The sequence below is a fragment of the Felis catus genome, chromosome C2, assembly GCF_018350175.1.
Source record: "Felis catus isolate Fca126 chromosome C2, F.catus_Fca126_mat1.0, whole genome shotgun sequence".
Lineage (NCBI taxonomy): Eukaryota > Metazoa > Chordata > Mammalia > Carnivora > Felidae > Felis > Felis catus.
Genome location: NC_058376.1, coordinates 116,033,613 through 116,059,465, shown reverse-complemented (window position 1 = coordinate 116,059,465; position 25,853 = coordinate 116,033,613). Strand labels below are relative to the sequence as shown.

The 25,853-nt window shown below is 38.1% G+C and overlaps 1 long non-coding RNA gene and 1 pseudogene across 1 annotated transcript; both read right to left on the bottom strand.

Moving 5' to 3' along the window:
* Window positions 1–3,159: 3,159 nt before the first annotated feature.
* LOC111562291 lies at window positions 3,160–5,578 on the bottom strand. The gene is made up of 3 exons (XR_002745417.2): window positions 4,847–5,578; window positions 4,604–4,731; window positions 3,160–4,000 (listed from the first exon to the last, which is right to left on the bottom strand). It is a non-coding gene; the product is annotated as an uncharacterized LOC111562291 (long non-coding RNA).
* A 2,176-nt stretch (window positions 5,579–7,754) lies between these two features.
* LOC101084471 lies at window positions 7,755–23,488 on the bottom strand (annotated as a pseudogene).
* Window positions 23,489–25,853: the final 2,365 nt, after the last annotated feature.

The following is a 25,853-nucleotide window of genomic DNA, read 5'->3' as shown; positions in this document are numbered from 1 at the left end:
TTATAAATGTGTAAATGTACATTCCCTACATATCTATTTTTTAACTTGAAACACAAGTATATTTATACTGAATATACCATTTATAAAGCATAAACAAAATTAAAACGATGAAGTAAAACTTCTACTTAAAGGTACTTTTATGTAAAGAATTGACTTGCACACAGGCTAAGTTGCAGTTACCCTACTTTGGAAGTCACTGATCTAAATGTACATAAGGAACAAAGGGTACGGTCCAGGACCTATGGCGAAAGGGATCTTTTAGCAATATGTATGAAGGAAACACTAAATACTGCAGTGAGGAATGGTGACCTGCAGTTCTGGAAAAATAGAGGCACAACACTGCAGTAGTTTAGAGGTATTATCAAGATTTCTTTTGGCACCTGGGTGGCTCAGTCAGTTAAGCATCTGACTTTGGCTCAGATCATGATCTCAGGTTCCTGAGTTTGAGCCCTGCGTCTGGCTCTGTGCTGACAGCTCAGAACCTGAAGCCTGCTTTGGATTCTGTGTCTCCCTCTCTCTCTTCACACCCTCCCCCACCCCAGCTCACACTCTGTCTCTCTCTTTGTCTCAAAATAATTAAATAAGCATTTAAAAAATTTTTAAAAAGATTTCTTATCCTGCTTTTATCAAAATGATCACCTGACTGTATGGGATGTTTTTCATAATTGTAGAATGCACAAAAAGCTATTATGTAGTACATCTTTAGAGGTCACCTAATGTAAAAGTTTAGTTTAAAAAGAGCGGCCAAATGTTTTTGGTAAAGACTGCTGCTCTTCTGATGATACCAGGAGAAACACAATGAGTTCCAGCTTCATTTTGCCTTTTGGGTCTCTCTGGTGCTTCATGTGGTATCATAACACCATCATTTAAGTACTGCCTTGGCTTAAATTTTCCTCATTTATTTTTCAAAAGTAATGCTGTAAAAAACACTTCCAGGAACGTTATAAATCACATGGTACTATACTGAGATACTTAACTAAACCCAGAGGCATTCCTGTTTTTCAAGTAAATACGAATTCTGTCTTGTTTGAATATGTACCCCAGATTCGTGCTATAAATTATTTTGCCTTTTGTCACCCACATAAGCGCACACACATACACACACATTTCTAGATAAATATTATTTTAGCAATTGACTGTAACTAAATACTTAGGCACTTGAAAAGATTTTTTCTAAACAAATGGATCATACGAATTTCTTTCAAGCCATTAGGTCCACACCACGAATACAGCGCCACGTGGGAAACAGCATTTTGTACACACTTTGCAATGGCAAAATAAATGTGTTTTTAAAATAAAATTGAATACTTTTCATTTTAGAAGATTAATAACAAGTGAATTCTCCATTACTAACAAATAGCCATACAGATTCCGTTTAGAAATAGAGGCCCGACAGCAGATGTAAGTGACTATTTGGATACCTCACATTTAATTATCTGCAGGGGTAGCACATTATTACTCCTGAGAAGAGAGTTCTGAAACAGGTCAATCCCCAGCAGGCACCTGGACGTTATGGGGGTACCAGAGTGTCGCTCCATCACTGAAAAATGTCCTAGGAATATCTGAACACCAGGGGAGAGAGATTTTTTTAATGTGACTTTAAAAAAATCATCTTCTTAAGCTTCCTGATCCTCCTATATCATCATCCCAATGACATGACCAGTTGTCATTTTACTTTCTGTCTACGTAACCTCATGCACAGCTAGGAAATAATGATTTAGGACTTGAAATTCAAAACATAATGGTGTTCCTTTTTTTTTTTCCATTCCTCATTTTACTCAACACCCCTGCAGAGTTGATGCAAGTACTGAGCTCCCTTTGAAGTCAGCTTGCATCATCTTTGATGGAGTATAAAGCAATAGGAGATACTGACTGTAGTTTTGAGCATCTCAATTCCCATCTCAGATGATGCCGATACATTTGTCATTAAATGCGTGACATGAGTAAATCCTTGGGAGAATTGCCAAGCAGTTAAAATTGGCAGGTATAGACTACATATTTATACTTTTATAAAAGAATAGGAAAGAAAAGTATCAACCTGTGTTTAAAGCATTTTATCTCATATTGCACTTAGGTTGTTCTTACTGTGGGTGATTTTGTAACAAATTCTTGTACTTGGTTCACTCTTTCTAATACTTGGAATACTTTGTGAAAAGTTATGTTAAACGGATATATTCAGATGCCAAAAACACTCGAGGCTTTGAAGGATGATGTTCTTCTTTGTTTAAGTAATGGTAAAATAAACCGGTTCTGTGGATGAATGCTGGTAGTGTTCGCTTTTTAACATAGTTTGCTCTTGGCAATAATTATAAGCCACAGAGTGAAGATGAGAGTAATTTGGAGATAAAAAAGAGCAGGGCATTTGATTTGAAATTCTGTCCGCCTGTATGGTAGGCACAAGTACAGACCACCCATCTCTGGTTCTTGTCTTCGATAAGGCACAAGGGAAAATTGCACTCCTCTGCCCCTTTAATGGTGGGTGTCAGCCATAGGACATGTTTTGGCCAATGAAATATGAGCAGAGGAGCTGGGTGAAGCACTTGATGACTTGAGCTCTCTTCTTGCTCTTCGTTTGCAGAGATGCTCACAGAAGTATGTGTGCTACAGGATCAAAGCATGCCGGAATGCCAAGTAAATACGTGGCATACAGGTGCTGTGGAAAGTGACCAAGGAGAGACCACAGTAGATTTGCCTGCTCGAAACTTTAATTTTGTTGCTTGAAACCATTGGTATTAACGTGCTGCTCGTTAACATAGCACAACCTAGGCTATCCTAACCAATATGTGTATGTGTGTTTGTGTATCTATCTGTCTATCTATGTATCGATCTATAATTAGAAAGAAAGAGAATTTTCATAATTACAACAATTCAAAGTGGAAGATACCAAAAATCCATTTGTGAAATATCCTACGTCATTTTTGTGATTCCCATGGGCCTCAGTGCAATATTCTCCATATAGTTCTGTAGTAAATGTCTGAAAGTCTTCTCTAAACACTCACATTCTACTTTTGTTAGGACAATCACATCAATGCCTATTGCCGTATCCCCTTCCAAAAGGGAAACCTTCGAAATCACCTTATTTTTATAACAATGTAGAATAAATCTTGATTGCTGGTGAAGAATTTCAAAGGAGAAGGACCAGCAGGTAACAACTTTATCAGAGCTTTAGAGAGCATAGTTTATTTGAGAGAATGTCTAGTTGATTTGGGTGGCTAGATCACAGGTTACAAGAAGGCTGGGAGTAGAGAGGAGGATTATGGCAGAAAATATGTGTGGCTAATTCTTTCCTGTGTTGCCTTAAGTCTATATATCACAAGATATTACATTCCATTAAGTTCTACAACATTTCCATTAAAAATACAATCTGAATCCTAAGAGGAAAATAGTGACTACCAGAAACATAAGATTCTCGGAAGGCTCAGCAAACTGTATGCTAAATTGCAGACAGACATGTTAGTTTCCTTTGAATCAGTAATTTAAATCTTTCCCCTTATTTTTCCATCTAATTTTCTGTAGGTCACTCTCAAGTCAAAATTTAATTTTATGTGGTTGAAGTGGTAAAGCCAAAATGAAATTGCATGCTGTAGGGGGAAAACTTTAACCTACTTTTAATAGCCCCTTTGAAAGATACTTTGAAGACATGACTGACTCTCATAGTATGTTGACTATCTGAAGAATGAATTATTATATCCTTGTCAAATTTTAAATAGCATGCTGTTAAAAATATTAGTCACACAGGGGGCTGTTTGACAGTAATGTCACAGAAAAGCTCTGGTCTATACGAACAGGCAGAGTCTGCAACTTAATATCATGGTTCCATGGAGCTCTGTCTTCCACGGGCATCCATGGAGGAGGGGTGGGGGTGGGAACCGGCTTCAGGTTTCCTTGGAACATTGGCAGGATTCTGCCAACTGATGCATTTTGCTTGCTGTTCCAGCCAGCTGAAACGGCCTATGTCTTTCTCCCTTCCGTCCATTCCTGGCAGAGCTTAGACGAGAGCCTAAAAGAAATGGAAAAAGCTATCATTTCAAGTGAGGAAGAGTTTTTTTTTTTTTCTTTTTTTTTCTTAATACATCCAAGAAATGTGAGTTGAGATCTAGACTAGGGGTTATAAAGAAAATGATCCAAAGAATTTCTTTTAAAAGATAGGTTTCTTTTTTTTTTTAAGCCTAAAAAAATAAGATTAGAAACTGGCTTGGATAAGCCCAACTGTGATTAAAAAAATAAATTCTTTATAGTTAAGTCAAGAATTTTTCCCCTTTTTGTTCTTTGACTTTTCCTGCAGGGAAAGGGGCAATCTTTACCTAATCAGAGCAAAGCAAGAATTACTGAGGCAGCGGAAGCATCATGCAGGTGAAGGTCAGGCCAATTTTCCCCAAGTAATGCTGTTTTATCACTCATCGAACAAAGATTGGGGCCTTTCTTGCCTTGATCCTTTGTGCCTTTCCCTATTACTTTACCAGATCTGAACAAACCAGAGGCCCTTCATCCAAAAGTTCCATTTAGCTACATTTATTTCAAATCCTCCAAATTTCACGTTTCAATATTAGAGCAACTTAAGGATGATACAAAATCCACGTGTCAGGCAGGAAGGCAAAGTTACCTAGAAACAGAATTGACACGGGACAGGGTGATTGTTTTCATTGGTCCTTTGCCGTTTACTGCTGGCTGCATGTCAGCTCCATTAATTCAGGCACCTTTTGGTTTCAAAGATTTCTGTCTTCTGTGTGTCTACAAAACACGAACGTTGTTGGTGAAACATTGAATTACAAATTGAATGATGTTACTCTTGGCAACCCGGATAGGGGTCAGGCGGAGAAGCCAAGACTATAAAGCAAACACTCACCCTAGGGATGTGTGGTGTCCTAAATAAATGTATTCTGCAGTTGCCTCTGAGTAACTGCTACAGAACTGTTAACACTCCTGGTCACATGCTGGTCACGTGCTGGTCACATGCTATGTCCGTTTACCCTCATTAGTAGATGTGGTGTTTTCACAGGGGGCATCAAGATGAAGACATGGGAAGAGTGTCATTATGCAAAGACGAAATTAGGAATTAGTTTAATGTTTTTTTTTAAATCATCTCATTTTAAAAAGATAGCGTTTTGATTTAAACGTAGCACTGTGGCACTGCTTCTTCATCCTTCGAGCTTTGACTCTGTTTTCCCAAATCTGAGGGATTTTAAGTAATCCTGGCTTGTTTATCCAGTCCTCTCCCTATTTTTCTCCTTTCATTGATCTTTCTTTTTCTCGTATCTTTACGTGCCAATTACTTCTCCCTCCTTTTTTTTTCTCCCTTCCTTTCCAGGAGCCCAGCTAAGGGGATGGTTGCTTTCAAGTTGAGGGATCCATCTGGACACTTTTCCCCCTCCCAAAGTGGCTTAAAGTACCTTTTTAAAGCTAAAAATGTCACAGCCTCACAGGAATACTGAAAATGTTACTTTGAGGGTACTCCAATGAATGTCTAAATACTAGTGATCTGAATTCTTTACAGATGAACAGACTAGACACCCTGAGATTAACATTCATATTTAATCTTAAATACTTTTTAGTCATTAGGAAAGATCCAGAATTACTTGGTGGCATTTTACCAGCAAGTTAGTTCCTACTGCTCTCTCTCTCTCTCTCTCTCTCTGTCTCTCTGGAAAGAAAAAAAGAATTTAAAAGATCCCCCGTTTTTCCCTGATTTGGGGATATATACTTTCTACCACCCATTTCAAATCATGAACTTTCACAATATATTTGCTTCCCATTCTCCAGAGTTTCATTTACCTTCAAACAGAACAATTTCAAACCACAAGTTTTTTTTTTTTTCTAATTATCATTAAAAGAATTCAGTGACTTCTATCACAAACATGGCTAAAATAAAAATGCTTACTTGGTAGGTTTTTAGTTGATTCAAGGGGTTTTCAGAAACCAATAATGTATGATTCTCTGTCTGGCACAGTGAGCAACAGGACTTTTTTTTTTTTTTATCCGCTCAGCCAATGTTTGTATGCTCAGTTAACCAGCCCTTGCATGCTCTGTCTGTTCCAAGGGTTGTGGAAATTTAAATACAGTAAATGCTCTATGACAGTGCTGATGTCGTGGAGCCAATTCATTTCCTTGAGTACAAGATCAGTTCACAATTACTTCGGGGCAGTCCATACAGGGCCTCTTAGTTGGCCATTAATTAGGCAATAGGACATGACAGGCAGTATATTTCTGGGCCATTAAACATATCTCTTGAGAGATTTTTTAAAGCAGGAGGCTAAAGGTCAAGTGACTTCAACCACTTGAGAAGTTCACTGCCAGGACTTTTTTATGACTACCAGAAAATTTAAATAGGAATTATTGAAACTAAGACAAACATGAGGATTTTTTAGCGTATACTTAGGAAATGAGGCCAAAACAAAACTTTAAGAAATGAGTTTATACAATGCCGTGTATTGTACTATGGTTTCCCATATATCATGTCATTTAATTTTCCCAATGACCTTGTGATGGGTCCATTATCTCTATTATACAGCTGAGGCATGTGAGGCTCAGAGCAATTTTATGGCTAAAATGCTCTGTGTTATGTTTTGGAATTCTGAAATTAAATATTATTGGATTATAAACTCTTGAATTATCCAGTCTTAAAGCATTGTTCTCCCCAAACCGAACTCCACCTTCTTTTGATGAGAGCAAAGATCTTTTTAGAAAACATGGCTATCCCATGGGCTAGTAGAAAACCACTTCTTTAGACTTCAAGGCTCCTTTTAGTGAGTCTTGCAAAAATTAATAACAGAGTTTATTAAATAATTATTAATCCAATAAGTCAAAGAATAAATATAATGGTAGACATGTTAGGCAAACCATCTGGAAGAAATTTTTGAGCTTCACTGGGCAATATTTGAAATGTGTCTAGAAACTGACCCACCACGCTGAGATTCTTTCTTGATAACATCATCCTATTCAAGTACCTTATTTCATCTCCCCTGGCCCAGACATTTGTCCACATCTGTCTCCTAGGTGTCACCCTCAACTCCACTCTTGCTGTATGTATAGACACATTCTATTGATTTCTTATTGTGAAATGAACGTGGTCAGCTCTCTTTTGGGGTCAATTGTTTAATTTTCCCTAAGTTATTCCTGACCCCTCACTCAGTACTCGGTATGCCTTGAACTTAGCCACTCAAGTCTAGCAAACTCTCTTGACTTTTTCCTACTCTACTGATTCTCACCTTCACCTGCTTGCTGTTTTCAGTAGAGATACCCAGATAAGCAGGTACCTGATTTCATTTTTTATCCGAAGTGTGTGTCATGGTATCAGACATAAATGCTCAATAATTGTTTTCTTTGCTAAATTGATGGATGAATTATTTTACAGATTTAAAATTTTCAAACCATAACTAAATATTAATCAGGACAGAATGTTATTTAATATCTAGTTTGATTTTTTTTTTATCCAGGCTTTTTTTTTTTATAGCTTCCCAAACTCACTTTCACTTAAAAAACAAACAAAAGAAACAGCTTATTTTATTCAAATTTCCCCAAATGCATGCTCAATATATTGTTTCTAAATGTATATCACCCTTTATATAATGGTTTTATTATTTCATCTTTATTTTTATAGTGTTTTCATCTTGTCTTTATATAGTTCTTCAGCAGAAGCCAGAGTCCTATGTTGCCTAGTTGGGAGCCTCTGACCTACTATTCTGATTAAGTTTCTTCTCAATATTTTTGACCAACATCTGCCTTCTAAATGAAAGGCTTTTGGTCATTTCAACCACTCACTGATAGGGTGAGACTACATTGTTACCCATAACCATATGACCTAATTTAGAATCAGTCTCGGCATCCAAACTTGCATTTCTAATCAAATTTACAATCCGCCTTTGAGCTTCTTCTGGAGTCATGGTCAGTTTGCCTGTCAACATGTTAATGCCGATACACTAGTGGATGTGAAAAAAAGTCTTAAATACGAAGAGATGAGCATTTTCTTTTTCTTTCTTTTTTTTTTTTTAATTTTTTTTTTCAACGTTTATTTATTTTTGGGACAGAGAGAGACAGAGCATGAATGGGGGAGGGGCAGAGAGAGAGGGAGACACAGAATCGGAAGCAGGCTCCAGGCTCTGAGCCATCAGCCCAGAGCCCGACTTGGGGCTCGAACTCACGGACCGCGAGATCGTGACCTGGCTGAAGTCGGACACTTAACCGACTGTGCCACCCAGGCGCCCCGAGATGAGCATTTTCAATGAAATCCTCAAGACAAGCCAGCAAGAAGTCATTCACAAGTACTGAATCACATTCCCTCAGCTTTTTCTGAGCCCCATCAAAGTTGTAGTTAACATATAAGCATTCAACAAATTCTGTAATTGAGTCTGTGTCTGTATATGTGTAAGACTCCTGCTGAATGACTTTAATCAGATCTTTTAGCACCTGCTGGCATTTTTGAACATTTTTGTTTGTTATGACAACTGTAGTCAAATATGTGGACAAATGGTCTGAATTGCATTAAGATAGTGTGACTGGTAAAGGAAGAGATCGATCATGTTATCACACCTTTTGGGGTGGTCGAAGGCAACAAATAAAGGCCAGGGGATGAGCCATGTTCATTACTGAGGAGACCAAAATTAAGATCTCACAAAATTATCAATGATCTCTTTTAAGCATGTAAGACCTTCCATAGCTGCATCCCAATTCTGCATTAAGATTTCAGAGGCCAGTTTTCTGCCATAATGAACTCAAAGCATTTCCGTGTTTGCTGGAACCAATACTCTAAAGAAGTAAAGATGTTCTGCTGCTCCAGAGTAATTCCCACATGCATTTGGAATTCTGCATATTTAGAATGTATCTAAATATTCTTGCCATGCTTGTCCATCAGTTGGTCAAGCAGCATTTGACCATCTCTGGTTGATGGCATTTGCCTTGTAGTTTCTGGATCTTCCAACATCTTCAAAATCGGTTTAGTTTCTCCCTGAAGCTGTTTCAGCTGTGCAACAACTGTGGTCCTTTTTTTCTGTCAAAGCATGTGGAATATCATCAGAAGAAAGATTTTTGTATACATCCATAGCAAAGTCTGTCATGTTGGTAACATTAAGAAGATCCTATTTCCTTTGTAATAATTCTTTTTCATTATTTATCTCTCCCATAGACAGAAACTTGAGCAACAGAAAGACTAGATGTGGATCCAAAAAGTGTGCAATGCAAGGAGTCTAGTTGTACTCTGCCCTCTTGCCAAGGAAAAAGCCACTTTCACTTTTAATACACCCAGAGCATTAAATATATTTTCTTTGCCTTCATGAGAAGTTTCTTCTGTCAGCTTCCATGACGCACCACTCACCTCATTTTTCTTCTGTCGAATGACTTCATTCATTCATTTATTCATGTTTATTGGGGATCGGCTATGCGTCTTCTACTTTTTATATTATCAAGATTCTACTTTTATCAGGATTCAGTAGCTTTATACTTGGTTAAAATTGTTTCCAGATTCTGAGCCTACATTATTGCTCAGTCTGTTTTCAAAATTGTACGATTTTGTTGTGTGTATGTGTGAGTGTGTGTGTGTGTGTGTGTGTGTGTGTGTGTGTATGTGTACCTCTGGATATACTCCAGGTCAGAATTGAGTGAGTCAAAAGTTGTTATGCAAAAGACATTTGAAACCAAAAGAATGTCCTTTGGTCACCCTCTTGGTCAAACTCGTAAGAAATCCACATGGTTTTCTTTTGTCTCCACTGGCTAAAATCAGAGGAAATCCCTGTACATTTTTTTTTTTCATTTAAATCTAGGCCAGTTCGATTAAACAACAATCAAGGCTTTCTTGAGTTTTCAAGAGGGGGTTGCAACATTGAAGGGAAGGGAATAGCTATTGCCATAAGATATGAGCTTGTGAAGATGTGAGCAACCTTGCAGGTGCTGACAGCCTTCCTGTGGAACCAAGAGGGGTGCTTGCCTGAGAGAGGAGCCAGCCTAAAGAGAAGACCCCATGAAAGGTAGGGAAAAGCAGGCTGACTTCTGATGTCATCCTTCAAACTTCTGGATCCAGCTTTGCTCCCAAACCAGTTCTTTTTATTACTCATGAAAACCAACAACCATTCTTTCTACATCTTTTCTTTAAATCAGTTGGGCATTTAAATTTTGTTTCATTTTTTTTTGTCATTTGAAGCCAGTAAAATAAAGATAAGATTCATAAAATTCTGGGTGTAGGGGCTCCTGGGTGGCTCAGTCAGTTAAGCGTATGACTTCAGCCCAGGTCATGATCTCACAGTTCGTGAGTTCAAGCCTCATGTCAGGCTCTGTGCTGACAGCTCAGAGCCAAGAGCCTGTTTCAGATTCTGTGTCTCTCTCTCTATCTCTGCCCCTTCCGTGCTCACACTTTGTCTATCTCTCTCTCTCTCTCTCAAAAATAAACATTGAAAAATTTTAAAAAAATAAATTACATTCTCCAAATCTATTACTTGAAATATTGACCCAGTGCTCAGATTTATTCTGTAAGAAAGAAATCCTGTTTTTGCAAGGACTGTTCATATGTTGGGTCACTCATATTTTGGACTCTCTGCCCAAATTTGCAATTATTTCCATTCCAGTAGGTCCCAGAGAAGTACAAATAATGAAACTGGTGAGGAAGGAAGTATTTTCAAAATTCAGTACTATTCTGAATAATGATGTTGTCAGGAGAGTGATATAAATGATCACAAATATGCGGAACCAAATAAGGCTAGCTCTCCATATATAAATTTATGGTAGAAGCATATTTCTAACCATTTCCTCAGAGTTCTTTCATAAGGTGGATTAGATAGAATGTTTACCACATGACTTTTTCATGGTTTCACTGGTAAGGAAGATTTTCAGCCGTCAAGTTATGGTGTCATGTAAAAAATTTACTCAACGAAGTCTTCTTGTGGAAATCTCAAGCAAAATAGTCTTTACTGAGGAACTGTTTGAGTGCTACTTCCTGTTGAAATGGAGTTCCGTGGAAAGCATGCATTTTGAGGTCCACCATTGAGGCCAAACTTCAAGGTGTATTTTGTTCATCTTTTCTAGGCATCTGACGTCTGCACAAATATTAAGCTTTTATCCTTAGAATGCTTTTTCAGGTCATTTCCAGGAAGACCTGATCTGCTATATTACTGCAGATGGCTGTCTCTAATACACCAATAGTTATTAAAGGCTCAAATCACGGGTTCTTAGATTTCCTCCACATTTTTTCCTTTTTTATTTGTAAAAGGCTTCTATAGGAATTACTGTACATGCACAAAAAGGCCCCATTTAGAAAATAGTTTGTGAATCCCCATTCTGTACAGTAATGGTCCATATAACTGTATTAAGTCAGCACCTTTAATAGGGAGAGTGCCTTTTTAGTTTGTGAGAAATCTGCCCCTGCTGAGATTTGAACCAGGTACCCTTGGATCTAAAAGCATGTGCTTTACTCTTTAGATAAAGTGAAATCTTCTTAAAAGTGGGGGGAGGGGGAGAGAGATGGGAGTTCTCTTTGACTTTGGAGCCATTTCTTTGACAATTTTATTTTTCTTTCTGAGTTACTTTCTCAGTCTCTTCCCTCCATCCTTTGTTTTATCTGTTCTGGGGTCTTTTTTTTTTTTATTTGATCATTTGGCTGGTGTTGACCTTTAAAAATATGAATATGACCCTCTGAATCTAAGACCCACATTTAATATCTAATGAAAGCAATGTTGTTAAACCAAATAATCTTATACATGCCAGGTCCTAGACTTGGGCTACACAATCTCTAATATTCTCCCACCTCTAAGAATTCGTGAGTGTAAGTTATTTGTGTCAAGTTAAAAATGGAAACTTTTTTTTCCCCTGTGGAAGAAAAATGATCATGTGGTCCTTTGAATTTGCTACTTTCTGTGTATTGCCTGATGGTGGTCATTTTACCAACAAGGCTTCTGGAATCCTCTTCTTACAAATATATTTTAGTAATAAAAGAAAAGTTTGATTTTCTATATTTCCTAAGTTTCATTATATATGCAAAACTAGCCAAAGTCTAGTGTCATGTAACATTCCTTCACCCCTTGCAAATCTCATCATATTCAATAAGGTTTAATGAGAGCATTATAGGTACTTGTGAGCTCTGAGAAGATGAGCTTGTTTTATTCTCAAAACAAAATTGTGTTCCAAGTGCTTTTTAAAGTAAAATAGAGTGTGGGGATTTCTAATAAACAGATCAGATGGGATAATAGGCTGTAATAAAGTAACCGAAGTGATGTTTCCTCTTCCTTTGTCATAGCAGAGTTCCACTTAGATTACCATAGCCACAGGAAACCAAGGTTTAGATTCTTAGTTGCCATTGTTGCATCATTAAACACTTCTTAAATGCTCACAAAATGCCAGGTGCTTTATGGAACATATAAAGACTAGGTCTTGCATAGTTTATTCAAGGATGACATTGGACACATTGTAATTACTCCCACTGGAGCCATATGTATAACAAAAAAGGATTTGGGTACAAGAAAGAAAATTTAGCAAGGCATATTTTCTTTTTGTTGCCATGCCAGCCCTAACTGCTCACTCATAACTCTCTGAGGTCAAACTGGCAACAATCCAGATCTGGATTTGGTAATTTATTCAAGGTTAGAATATGGTGAAATTTGTTATTTAATAGGATCTTCGAAAAAAAAACAGTGAAACTTGTGCGGATTCTTTCTTGGATAGTCAACTGCAGTCCAGCCCTAAATTCTTGGAGTCACCCTGTATTTGTCCTAGAATAAAGTCCCAAGCAATAGCTAGGACCTTGATGTTCAAAGTTGACCCCAAATCAGGCTGAGCCCATTGGAAAGTTTTGTATTAGAGATTAGTACCAGTTCTAGTACACTAGATTGGGAGACAAAAAAAAAAAAAAAAAAAAAAAAAAAGAAATGTTGTTTAATTACCCAGAGTCTCTTTAGTGTCAGACCCAGTTGACTGCACAACACATATAAGAATGACAAATGGTCAGAGAAGTGCTTGCAATATAAAAATCACTCAATGAATATTTGCGAAAGAAAGGAATTTCTAAGAATTGTGGTAAGAAAATATCAGGCATGATACCTTGCCACAAGAAAATGAAATTAAAGTTTGTAAACCAATTAGATTGGTAATTGTGAGGTGCGGGATCTGAATTTCTAGTTTTCCGACCTCACCTTTTACATGCTATTAAATGTCAAAAATAGTTTTTCTTTCAGGGTCAACATGGACATCATTAAGTCTTAGGGGCAATAAGAAGGTTCCACGTAACACCACCCCCCGCCCCCCACCACCAAGTGATTTCTTCCCTCTCAACTGTTTTCTAAAAGAAAAAAAAAAAGGAGCGAGTTCACAATTTCAGTAATAAAAGGTTTCAATGCTTTATTTCACTAATTGGAAAAGTTAAGATGAAAAGGTTTGCCAGAAAGGTTTCTTTCTTGTTTCTCTGGGACCTGGATATTAGAAAGTAGGAGGGCACTGGATACCGAAAGGAAATAAAATAAATATCATGGAAATGTTTTAAGACTATAGAAAGGAAACATTAAAATTTACACTTCTTGCTTCTGCTTGAAAAAGAAGATGTGAAAGTTGTGTATGGCTATTTCAAACAATCATGAGCACTCCAGTTAAGAATTTTGTCATTTTTTGTATGAGTGCATTTGCCTGTTTTGTAGCATATCAAGGAGCACAATTTTCTCCAGGCAGTGGTTACTATTTCCCCAAATATGACTAATGTGATCAATACCTTTTTCCCCCCACCTTAAATTCTTTATTAAGGAAGCATAATTATCAGTAAACGTGGTCCATGGAAAGATACGGAGATGTGAAATTGCACTTAAAGGTGTATGAATGATTGCCTTCCACTGTATATTCCTTTGATTAATCGGCCTGTCGTCTCCTGCAGCGTAACTAGCACCTTGAAAGAGGGAGAATCCACAGGGTGCAGCCAGAATTCAACGCTGCCTTCCTTCTCCCTACTCCTTCCACTTCCTGCCATCCTCACCTTAATCTTTCAAACCTCTTCTCCAGCCTTGTTCTTCTCTGCTCCTTGGATGAAATTTTAAGCAAGTACCGTTACTTTCCCTGGACATCCTTAGGTAGTAAGTCCTCTAGTCAGTTTGGGTAAAATCAAGGACTCACAGGTATTATGAAAAGGTCCCATTCATGGTAACATTAAATATGACATGAATTTCACATAAAGTCAAAGTTCTTTCTCCTTGCCAGCTTGGTATTGCTTTAGGCATCGGGCAAGAAGAGGAAGAACATGGCCGGCTCCGTCTTTGTTACTTATCCCTAACACCTCCCTCCTGTATCTGCTCCCCTTGCTAGCTGAGGTTTCTAATCCTTCTTACAGATGGAGTGAGGAAAAGGAGAAGCTAGACATAGTAAAGATCTTATTTGACAGTATTAACTTAATCCAACGATGTTGTTCTTAGGAAGAACACCCTAGATTCCTAATTCTGATTCTCCCAGAGCGTAATTTTATGGATTATTTCGAGAATACCTTGTTGAGATGCTCTGGTTGCAATGATCTCATATGGTGAGGTTTCCATTTGGCTAGCTGCTAACAACTGCCATCCTCAGAGCATGGGCGGTCCATGGCACACAGACTCTCACTGAAGAGGCTCTGCTGTCACGCCAGGCATCTCACTTGGGAAAGTCCTTCTCAGACTGGCTTGAGTCTGACTCCCTTTCACATGGCCCACATTTGGCCCATGGGACACTTGTGCCTTCGTTTCTGCCAAATGAAGACGGAAATTGCCATTTCTCTCAATGTCATCATTTGTCTTTGCTCACCAGCTGCACAGATATTTCCAGTCATAGGCTTTAGCTTTTTACTTTCTCATGTGCAGGTCAAATGCCATCTGATACAAGAAGACACATTGTTAGCTCTATGAAAGTGGTCCCTTCTATCCCAACCCCTTCGTTATGGACAAGGGAAAATTCAATAATTTTCCCCAGAGAAATTCTTTCTCCAGAAACAGTCATTTTTCTTGGCCTCTCCAACCTGTAAATATCCTCAAGGACAGTGTTAAATTCAGAGTTAGAAGATGGGTTCTTCACCATCTTCTATTGTAGGTCTTGCGTGGTCTAGTCCCCCATTCTGGAGTTCTCAGCACGCATGTTTATTCTCTACGTTTGGGGTCTCAGCTAAAGCTAAGAAAGAAAGATTTTTACTTTAACATCCTTTTCTGATGGTTGCTAATTAACTTGCCTTTCTTTTCTTACTGGAGACATCCATCTACTACAAAACTGTAGCTCCTGCCTCTCTGAGCTTAGAAACATCTAGGGGAAAGGACGAGGCCAATTAGGTGAGGAAATGTTACCAAATATACTCCACCTCCATTTATTCATATTTACAGATGAAGACTCTCCTCCACTGAGATGATATTAAACCACATTGTTTGTTCTTCATCCAATTTCACCTAAATTCATAGACAAAGACCATGCCCATCTCCAGCCCTGGGTTTCTGTGTCTGATCTTTGCCCAGGCAGAGGTCATGCCTTGTGTCTGGCCTAAGTGTGAGTACACAATACACAACAGTATATTGCCATATATTCTTAATCTCTAACTAAACCATATACTGTGGGACAGTAGTGGTGCCTCACTTCTCCTTTTGGTTAATTTAACCCAATTAGAACTTTGCTTGTTATCTCTTCTGCTTCCACCAGGGAACATTAGTTGTACAATAATTGGTTGCTACAAATTCATACTTTAATCCATTCAACAATCCTTTAATTTCATTTCTGAGGAATGTTAGTGACTTATAGATAAATAAAAAGAAACAACACAACTACAAAAATTTAATGTAGTATATAATTTGTAGAGTGTTTTTAATATATTCAAGGGAAAATGCTGTGAATATTAAAAGGAAAGAGATTCACTTTAGTTGAGAGTGGTGAGACCCTAGGGAGGACTTCTGAGAAGGAATTTTATTTCATTGGGGCCTTGAAAATAAAGCAGCAGATTGAAATGGATGTGTTATGCAGGATTGAGAAAACAGCATGGATACAGTTAAAATATTGGGGCCTGTTTTCAGTAAAATCTTCTCATTGTATGTCATATACAAAGGGAAAAATCTAAAAAGGAAGACTTCTGCCAGACTTGAGAGAACCATAAATGTCAACATCAGAGAGACTGGACTTTATTCAATCAGGAGAGTGTATGAAGGATGGTGTTGAAATTTCTAAGGAAGAGAATTAATTGGGGCAGTCATTTAACAAGGTTAAATTGGTAGCAGAAAGAAACCTAATAAGTAGAATGCCTGGAAATGGAAAACAGAAAGTGAACATGAATTTATGACAAGGATCTAATCAAGAAGCAATGGATTCATGAATGAGGGAGTATGGTGGGAAGGAACGAGGGAATATGGGAGCTCTGTCCGTGGTAGAATGAACGAGACCTGACTACTGACTGGACGTGAGATTAGAAAAGAAGAGTAGTCAGTATGACTTCAGGGTTTATAGTATGACCTATAGTAATCAGTATGACTTCAGGGCTTAATTGCCAGAGGTGCAATTAAGCAAAATTCAGGAGAAAACCTTCCAGTACAAGAAACAATTGATAACAGGGGCACCTGGCTGGCTCATTCAGAAGAATCTCTTGATCTCTTGATCAAGTGACTCTTGATCTCAGGGTTGTGGGTTTGAGCCCCATGTTTTGTTTTGTTTTGTTTTTTTAATTTTAGTTGGTAGTGTACAGTGCAATATAGGTTTCAGGAGTAGAATTCTGTGATTCATCCCTTTACATACAACACTCAGTGCTTATCACAACAAGTGCCCTCCTTAATGCCAATCACCCATTTAGCCCATCCCTTGCCCACCTCTCTCCATCAACGCTCAGTTTGTTCTCTATCATTAAGAATCTTTTGTGGTTTGGGGTGCCTGGGTGGCTCAGGCAGTTGGGCGTCCGACTTCGGCTCAGGTCATGATCTCACGGTCCGTGAGTTCGAGCCCCGCGTCGGGCTCTGTGCTGACAGCTCAGAGCCTGGAGCCTGCTTCAGATTCTGTGTCTCCCTCTCTCTCTGACCCTCTCCCATTCATGCTCTGTCTCTCTCTGTCTCAAAAATAAATAAACATTAAAAAAAATTTTTTTTAAAAAGAATCTTTTGTGGTTTGTTTCCCTCTCTTTTCTTTCCCCCCTCCTTCCCATATGTTCCTCCTTTTTGTTTCTTAGGTTCCACATATGAGTGAAATCATATGGTGTCTTTCTCTGACTAACTTATTTCACTTAGCACACTATCTTCTAGCTCCATCCACATTGTTGCAAATAGCAAGATTTCATTCTTTTTGATGGCTGAATAAAACTCCATCTTTTTTTAATCCATTCATTAGTTGATGGCTATTTGTTGAGCCCCATGTTGGGTGTAGAGATTACTTAAAAAAAGAACTGATGACATAAAGTCAAGTGTTATATGACTTTCAGAGAGGAGAGCAATCAGATGTTGGAATAGTTGAAGAAAGACTTCATTGGAAGCTTTGAAAATTGAACAAGAATTCCTGGTGAAAATGTGAGATAAAATGAAGAAGTGCATGAAGGACTCTGGCTCCTTCCAATTTGTCATTAGGTTTTCTAATAAAAATTTGTTACAACAGATTATTCTGTCCTTTAGATAGTACCCAAGTTGATCAAGGATAGAAATAATAGAGTTAGATTCACTTAAGATGATATTCAAGGTAGCTCAGTCTTGGAAGGAACAGACTTCTTTTAATCTCATTTTTTTCTTCTTCAATTTATTTTTTAAGTTAACAAACAGTAAGTTTCACTATTTTTGGTGAACAGTTCTAAGAGTATTGAAAAATTCAGAAAGTCAGGTAGCCACCACTAAAATCAATATATGGAACATTTTCATTCATCCCAAAATATGTTCTCTTGCTGTCCCTTTGTAGCCAGCCCCTTCCCCTACATTTAACCCTTTTGCCACCACAGATCTGTTCTCTTTCCCTACAGTTTTTCCTTTTCCAGAAAGTTGTTGTAGGGAACACAATTTTAAGACGGCATTTAACCCTGCCCATAACAACTCCCATAATTATGCTACATGATATGGGTGGGTCTAACATAATCACATAGGTTCTTTAAAAGCAGAGAATTTTTGCCAGCTGATAACAGAAAAGGAATCAGAGATTTGAAGCAGAGATTTGAAGCCTCCTCTGATAAAGATGGCCATACGGACAGAACCTGAACATGGCCCCTAGAAGTTGAAAGCAATCCCTGACGGACAGGCAGCAGGGAAATAAGCACCTGAGTACTACAATCATTAGGACTTCAATTCTGCCAACAATTTGAATGAGCTTGGAAGTTGCTTCTTCCCTTGAACCTCTAGGTAAGAGCCCAGCCCAACTGATACCTTGAGTATCATCAGCCTGATCTGACTGCTGATATACAGAAGCGTGACCTAATAAAGGGAGGGTGTTTTAAGCTGCTGAGTTTGTGGTAATTTGTTATGCAGAGATAGAAACTTAATTGTCATATAAATGAAATAATAGAAGGTGTAGCCTTTTACAACTGGCTTCTTTCACTCAACATGTTGCATTTGAGATTCATGCATTTTGTTATAGGGATCACTGAGTTCCACTGAAGGGATTATCTCAATTTGTTTATCCATTTGCAACCTGGAGGACATTCGGGTTGCTTCTAGTTTTTGAGGATCCGAGAAAGTTTGCTCCAATCATTAGCACACAGGTTTTGTGTGAAAATACGTTTTCGTTTCTCTTGTGTAGCTACCTACGAATGGGATCTCTGCATTGCATCATAAATATATGTTAAAATTTTTAGCAACAAACTTTTCTGAAATGGTTGTTCCATTTGCCTTTCAACCAGCAATATGTAGGAGTCCCAGTAGGTATTGAGGTATTTAGCCATGCCAATAGGTGTATAGGAATACATCATTTTGAATGTGATTTTAAATACTTTTACCACAAACATTAGAGGTTCTGCACAAATTACCCTTTTAATAAAATTGTGATGCAAATATAATAAGGTCTTAGCATCTTCAGTGGTAAGTCACATTCTGAAAATATGTCATCGGTAAAGACCAAAGTTTTTCAGATAGTAGTTTTCCACTAAGATACAAGGGAAATGACTTGACCTGAGATTATCAACGTTTAGCGATAATCAGCTACTGACTATGTTCCAGGCATGATGCTAGGTGCTAGAGATAAAAGATGAGTAATACATGCCCCGCCCTCAAGAAGCCCATGCTATCTGAGGAAACAGACACATAATGTGTAATTATAATATAGTCTAGTAGTTGTCATGATTCATGTATTATTAGGTCAGTCCTACTAGGTCACAGGTGAGGGAGCAGTGAATTTCGCTTAAGGGAGCAGGCTAGTGAGGCGATAAAATTGGACTGTAGGTATACAATGCCTGAGACTGAAGACTTATTAGCAGTCAATATTAGCAGTGAAGATTTACATGATTTACATGAAGATTTACAGTTGTGCGCAATTGGGAGTCACTTTGAACAAAGTTTAAGAATTGAGAGATGTTTTCTCTCAAATTCTTTCAGATTTTTGGAATCTTCCCAAATAACTGTGTTGGATGTATAATTAAGGATACTATATAACATGATTTTGTGGATTCCCACAGGAGAGATTCTCATTCTCACAGATGCATGTTCATCTGGGCAAGTATGAAAAAATTCAGTGCTTTGGATTTTTCTTTGAGGGTCACCAATAAACATATTAAACAGGATTTCTTGGTGGAATCTTTCTCACTTTGATGTTGTCTTTGTTTTGAAGTTAGTCAATCATTTATGCAGTGTGTGTGTGTGTGTGTGTGTATCAGTAAAACAGTTAGATGGGAATCATTAGAAATAAGGCTTCACGAAGGCCAACCAGGCCAACCATGTGCTTGTAAGTGGCTACCTCTGCTAGTGATATGATCTTTGAATTTCATATTCAAGATTAATTTATCTAGCGGTGCTTGGGTGACTCAGTCGGTTGAGCGACTGACTCTTGATTTCAGCTCAGGTCATGATCCCAGGGTCATGAGATTGAGCTCCGCATCTGCTAGGCGTGGAGCTTGCTTAAGATTTTCTCTCTCTGTCTCTCTCTCTCTTTCTCTGTCTCTCTCTCTGCTCTTCTCCCCACTTGCACGTATGCTCTCTCTCTAAAATAAAAACTAAAAAAGAATTAAAAAAGAATAATTTACCTGTATGGATAGTATGTTAAAGGCAATAAAAGGGGCATTTGTAGTTCTGTTTTTCTAGTACAGCCAGTATCTCCCATATCCACGGCCGAAGCCCATGTGGCAGGACTATACGTGCGAAGATAAACTGAGAGGAAACAAACTGGTGTCAAACAAATTAGGGATTGCACATAATTGAGTAAATGTAGGGTTAATGATCCAATCATCGTAAAATCGTTGTAAAAAACATTTCTCACACACGACGCCTGAGTTCTAAGGAAACCATTTGGACACTGTGAGTTTTATTTGATTTTACATTTCAGAAGAGTTTTCACTGAGGTAACATTTACTTTTGAGGTATGTAATCTAGGCTCAGCAGGTTGTAATGCTAGAGCCTTTGATGTTCGCCAAGTTTGTTTATGAACTGTGTCAGAGAAGGCAATCCAATATCTTCCACAAAAATTCGGAAACAAACACAGGACCTCTTTTTCTATTCTATTCATAATAGTGTCCTTACTGCCCGAATGCGACCACAGATCTGTTAGAAATGGAAACAAGATTGTCTCTGTGCGCCAGAGAGAATGTGATTGGTGATATCAAAAGCCGGTGCATTTTAGATGATTGTAAAATGTGCTGTTACGGGTGCCATAGCCTCAAGCATCGCTAAAGCTGCCCGAAGCAACACATAGACACCGAGTCTACAGAATATGAGTGATTTGTGCGCATCGTCATATTTTGAAAACATTAAATATGTTTTCCTTTGTTTGTGTTTGACTTTTTGCAACCTGTCAGCTTGAGCTAGGGTTTGTGAGAGCTACTGAGACACCATATTGCAGATTTTGAGAGCTCTGCCTTTGATGGCTTGTAATAAACCACATAGGATATTCCCATTGGGGGGAAAGAAGTTGTAAACTGTCAGGGATATTACAATTTACATGATTTGGAGCTTGGGGATCTCTTGTTTAGATTTTTAACTCCAGCTAATCACAGATTTTTCTGTTTTGAAAACAGCGATTTGAATGTAAACCAACTCAAAAAAGCACAATAAGGCAATTTCAACAAGCTAATTAATTTCCTTAAAAAAGAAAGAAATTTCACATGTTCTGAATTTTTTTTTTTTTGGAGGATGGCTCCAGAACATAAACTTCATTTACGGAATCATTCAAAACCAGTTCTACTGGTAAACAAACATAAGGTAGAACTCAAGTGCCTGTGTCTAAGGATGACATCTAGCCAGGTAGCACTGTGAAAATATATTAACACTCATTCAGAAGAAGCAATTAGGAAGTGTCAGATAAAAATGCTAAAAATAAAAATAAATTAAAAGAAACACCTTTACTACAGACGGGAAAAGGATTTTCATTTTCATAAAACTATTAATTTAGAATTTTAAATGAAATATTTATCATCTCTCTTATGTTCAAAGCAGACAGAATAATAGCAGAGCTCAAGCTTTGTTTAATTTGTTTTTCCTTCCAAACAAAAATATTCTTCTTGACTTTTCTACAAATACCACCATCTTGTCGGAATTACTTTCAAAGGGAGATGTATGGTAAATAAACCAGATGCATAATCCATTTGGTATCTTGTGAAAGTAAATGTTACCTGTCTATAAATAAATACTCCTTGAATTTATATTAACAGAAGTAGAAATGTTTACTTGTGGACATTTAAAAAGAATATCTATTGATCTAATTTCAAAAAATCTTTGGGGGCACTTAGGTGGCTCAGTACGTGAAGCGTCCAACTTCGGCTCAGGTCGTGATCTCAGGGTTCCTGAGTTCAAGCCCTGCATTGGGTTCCGTGATGACGATGCGGAGCCTGCTTGGGATTCCTTCTCTTTCCCTCTCTCTCTCTGCCGAGTGCACTAGTGTGTGCATTCTCTCTCTCAAAATAAATTAATAAACTTAAAAAAATGCCTATAAAAAATCTTTGTACATGTCTTTTGTTCAATTTATGAACAGGCCATATTGTGTTTAAACGAAGTGTTAGCCATCACTGTTGAGATGGGAAACCTTTTACTACTCATTAGTTTAACAAGTATTTTCAAGGACCAGAGTCAACCATTTTCCCCATCCCACTGTTACTCTTCCATTGAGCGCCTCCATCATTTCTCACCTGAGTCATTACAGTAGGCTCTCAGTAGATCTCCCTGATTCTGCCCTTGTATTAGTGATCTCATGGCTCTTTTCTGTGTCAAATCTCCCGGTCGTTTCCCATTGCACTAAGAGTAAAAGCCAAAGCCCTTGATTGGCCTCCAAGACTCTAAATTATCTGTTCCCATCTTCTACCCCCACTTTTCCTCTCTGATTGCATCTCCCACCTCTTTCCCCCCTGGCTCATGCGGTTTCAGACGCTTAACAAAGTAAACCATTCCCAGAGAACTCCAGGTGCACTTCTGCTTCAGGATATTTGCCATTGCTGTTTCTTCTGCTTAGAAAGCTCTTCCCAGCTATCTACAAGACTCACTCTCTTGCTTCCTTCACGTTTTGACTCAAATGTCACTTTCTCAGTGAGGACTTCCTTGCCCATCCTGATAGTGGCACCTTCGCACTCCCCGCAAATGTACACATCCTATCTGTCTTGCTCTGCTTGATTATTTATCTTCTTTAACGCTTAACCACTATCTAATAGACTATTTTACTTATTAATCTTATGTATTGTGGGTGTCTCTCACTAGAATATAAAATTCATGAGGGCAATTACCATTGTTTTATTTATTTATTTATTTATTTATTTATTTATTTATTTATTTATCCCTAGCATCTGGAACAGTTCCTGACACAAAATATGATACTCTGGGCAGGACGTATTGCAAGTGTTAGGGTCCAAGAAGTGGTAAGTTCCACTCTCATGACAAGAACTTTCTAATAAGAAAAACAGATAATAAACAGGTAAATTAGATAGCATCAGATTAGGTATAGGTGCTACAAAGAATAAATATTGCCATTAAACAGCAAGGCTTTATTTCTCAAATGTGGTTAGTCGGCATGTGGCTTTTAAAGAACATAAGATAGTTACTTACTATATACCTGGGGACACAACACTCACTAATATGAAGCAACACGTAATAAAACATGGCACTTCAGTAAGGAGATACAAACTACAACGTGAATCATAATAATCAGCACTGGTGAACGTGGAGGAGTGATGACTGGAAACCATCTGGGCAAAGTGAGAATGAGCACTGTATGCAAAAAGAATAAGGAAGATTGATGACTGGGGTTTTGTAGTATGGAGAGGGGAGCTCGGGATGTAGAACACTTGCTTTGAAGGCTGGACAAATGAGGTTAGGACCCATCTGCTGGAAACCACGGGAGCCATGCTTGATTCTTCCATTTTCTTTCGTTTTTCTTTCATTACCTTCAGTTTATCAACAAGGCATGTGAACTCTGCCTCCAAAAAATATCCTGAAGCATCCACCATTCCAGCTACTACCTTACCCAGTTCACACTCCTTTCTTGCCTGGACTATGAGAATTCAAACCATTCTCTCTGTTTCCACTCTTTGACCCCCTGCATTCCATTTTCCATGCAAGGTGTGTTCAAAACATTTCAGTAACTTCATTTTGAACTTAGAATGAAATTCAAACTCCTTACCATGTTCTAGAAGACCTGTGTAATCTAACATGACCACCTATCTTGTGCAAGAACGCCTCAGTCTCTCCATGCTCCAGTCATGTCTTCTTTATGTTCCTCATTTTCTAGATAGTATGTGGGGTTGATAGGCTTTAGGACCTTACCTTTTGGTATGCTTAAATATTTTTTGCTATCTTCACATAGCTTTCTCCTTCTCATTATGTGAGATTTACCTTAAATATCAAGTCCACATGGAAGAACTCCCTGACCATCTTATCTAAGGGGTGTCTGTGTGGCTAGGTCAGTTGAGCGTCTGACTTGGACTCAAGTCATGATCTCACAGGTCATGGGTTCAGGCCTGTGTCGCGCTCTGTGCTGACAGCTCGAGCCTGGAGCCCGCTTCAGATTCTGTGTTTCCCTCTCTCTCTCTCTCTCTCTCTCTGTCCTTTCCCTGCTCGAGCTCTCTCTCTCTCTCTCTCTCAAAAATAAATAAAAATTTTAAAAAATTAAAAAAATATATCACCCCTTGCGTGTCTGGGGGGCTCAGTTGGTTAACTGACTGACTTGGCTCAGGTCATAATCTCACAGTTCATGAGTTCAAGCCCACATCTGACTTGTTGTCAGTGCAGAGCCTGCTTCAGATCCTCTTTCTCCCTCTGTCTCTGCTCCTCCCCCACTTGCACTCACTCTCTTGCTCTCTCAAAATAAATAAACATTTAAAAAATAAAATAAAATAAAAAACATCACCCCTATCATTCTCTATAACATTACTCATTTGCATTTTCTCCTTCATTTTTAATCATTATGTGAAATACTTTATGTATTTGTTTACCTATTTATTATTTGTCTACCTCTACCAGGATGTAAGCTCTGTGAGAACACAGATTCTGTTTGTCTTGTTCCTCACCGTGTTTCTCGAGCCTAAAAACCATTTTTCTAGGCATTCCTGAGATGTAGAAGGTAGAAAATAAGTTCAATTGAATGAATGAAAATAATTAACCATTGAAACCTTTTCATCTATTTACATGAAATGGAAAAAAAGTGTATTTCAGAGTAGCCTAGCAGGAAGATCCTGAGTATCAGGACTGAAAATAAAGAGGGATTGACAGCTATGAGCTATTTCATAAAAGAAATCAATGGGGGCCCCTCACTGACAGCAGTCAGAGAATTGCAGTGAAATCAAAGGAGGATATATCAAAGATGATTCGTTCTGTAATCATCAGCGAATGAGTCAAAAATAATTTTTAGAAAGAGTCCAGTGGCAGGATTATATAGTTAACACAGGATATTAATAATTAGCAAAGGGTGCTTGCTCTATGGTTGGGGAGAATTCTGTGTACAAATTTGTTCTTTTGTCGTTATCCTGGCATAGTTTTGCAATATTATTGTAGCTCTCATTATTGTACATTTATTTGCAATTGTGGGCCCATAATGAGGTGTGAACTACTCCCCTGGAGTAAATTAGGCACTTTTGGAAAGTTCGCATCACATCTTTGAAGCCATCAGGGTGCTATTGGGTAAGCTGCTACACCCCCTTGGCCCCACCCCATTTCCCCACACATGCTTTTCTCAGGATACTCTAGCCTCAAGGAAAACTCTTAATGAGGCTTGCCGCCGTATTTCTCTTTCTTAGCTCCTTTGTAGGAGAATACATTTTAGCCCTAACATTTCCCTACCTCTGTTTTACCTGGAATAGTTTGGAGAATTGACTGATCAATATACCTCACACCAACGTTTCATTCTTAAAAATTGTTAAGACCCCCAAAGAACTTTTGTTTATATAGGTTTTATCTATCACTACTCGCCAGATTAGAAATGGGAAGTGTATGCCTGCAAGAAAATGAGAATGGAAAATTAAATAATATTGCCATTAAAACAGTATTTCTCAAAAATAGTTTTGACCTCTTAGGCTCCTTGAAGGGAGGTTGAAACCCTGAGGTCCCCAGACTGCACTGGAGAGCCACTAGTATATAATAAGTAGCCTTTATATAGATCTAGCTGATCTGTCATCGTTCTTACATGACATAAAATCTTATACTCACAAAAGGACAGATTTTAGAGCTATTATTAATAACTCTCAATAAAAACTTTTTGGGTTTTGAAAAAAACTGACATCTTTCATTGACTTCTGAAGTTTTCCACAATTCTAGGTTTGTGATCTATGGATGACAGTTTTATTTTTAAGAATCACATCTAAGGCCCATTTTGTTTAG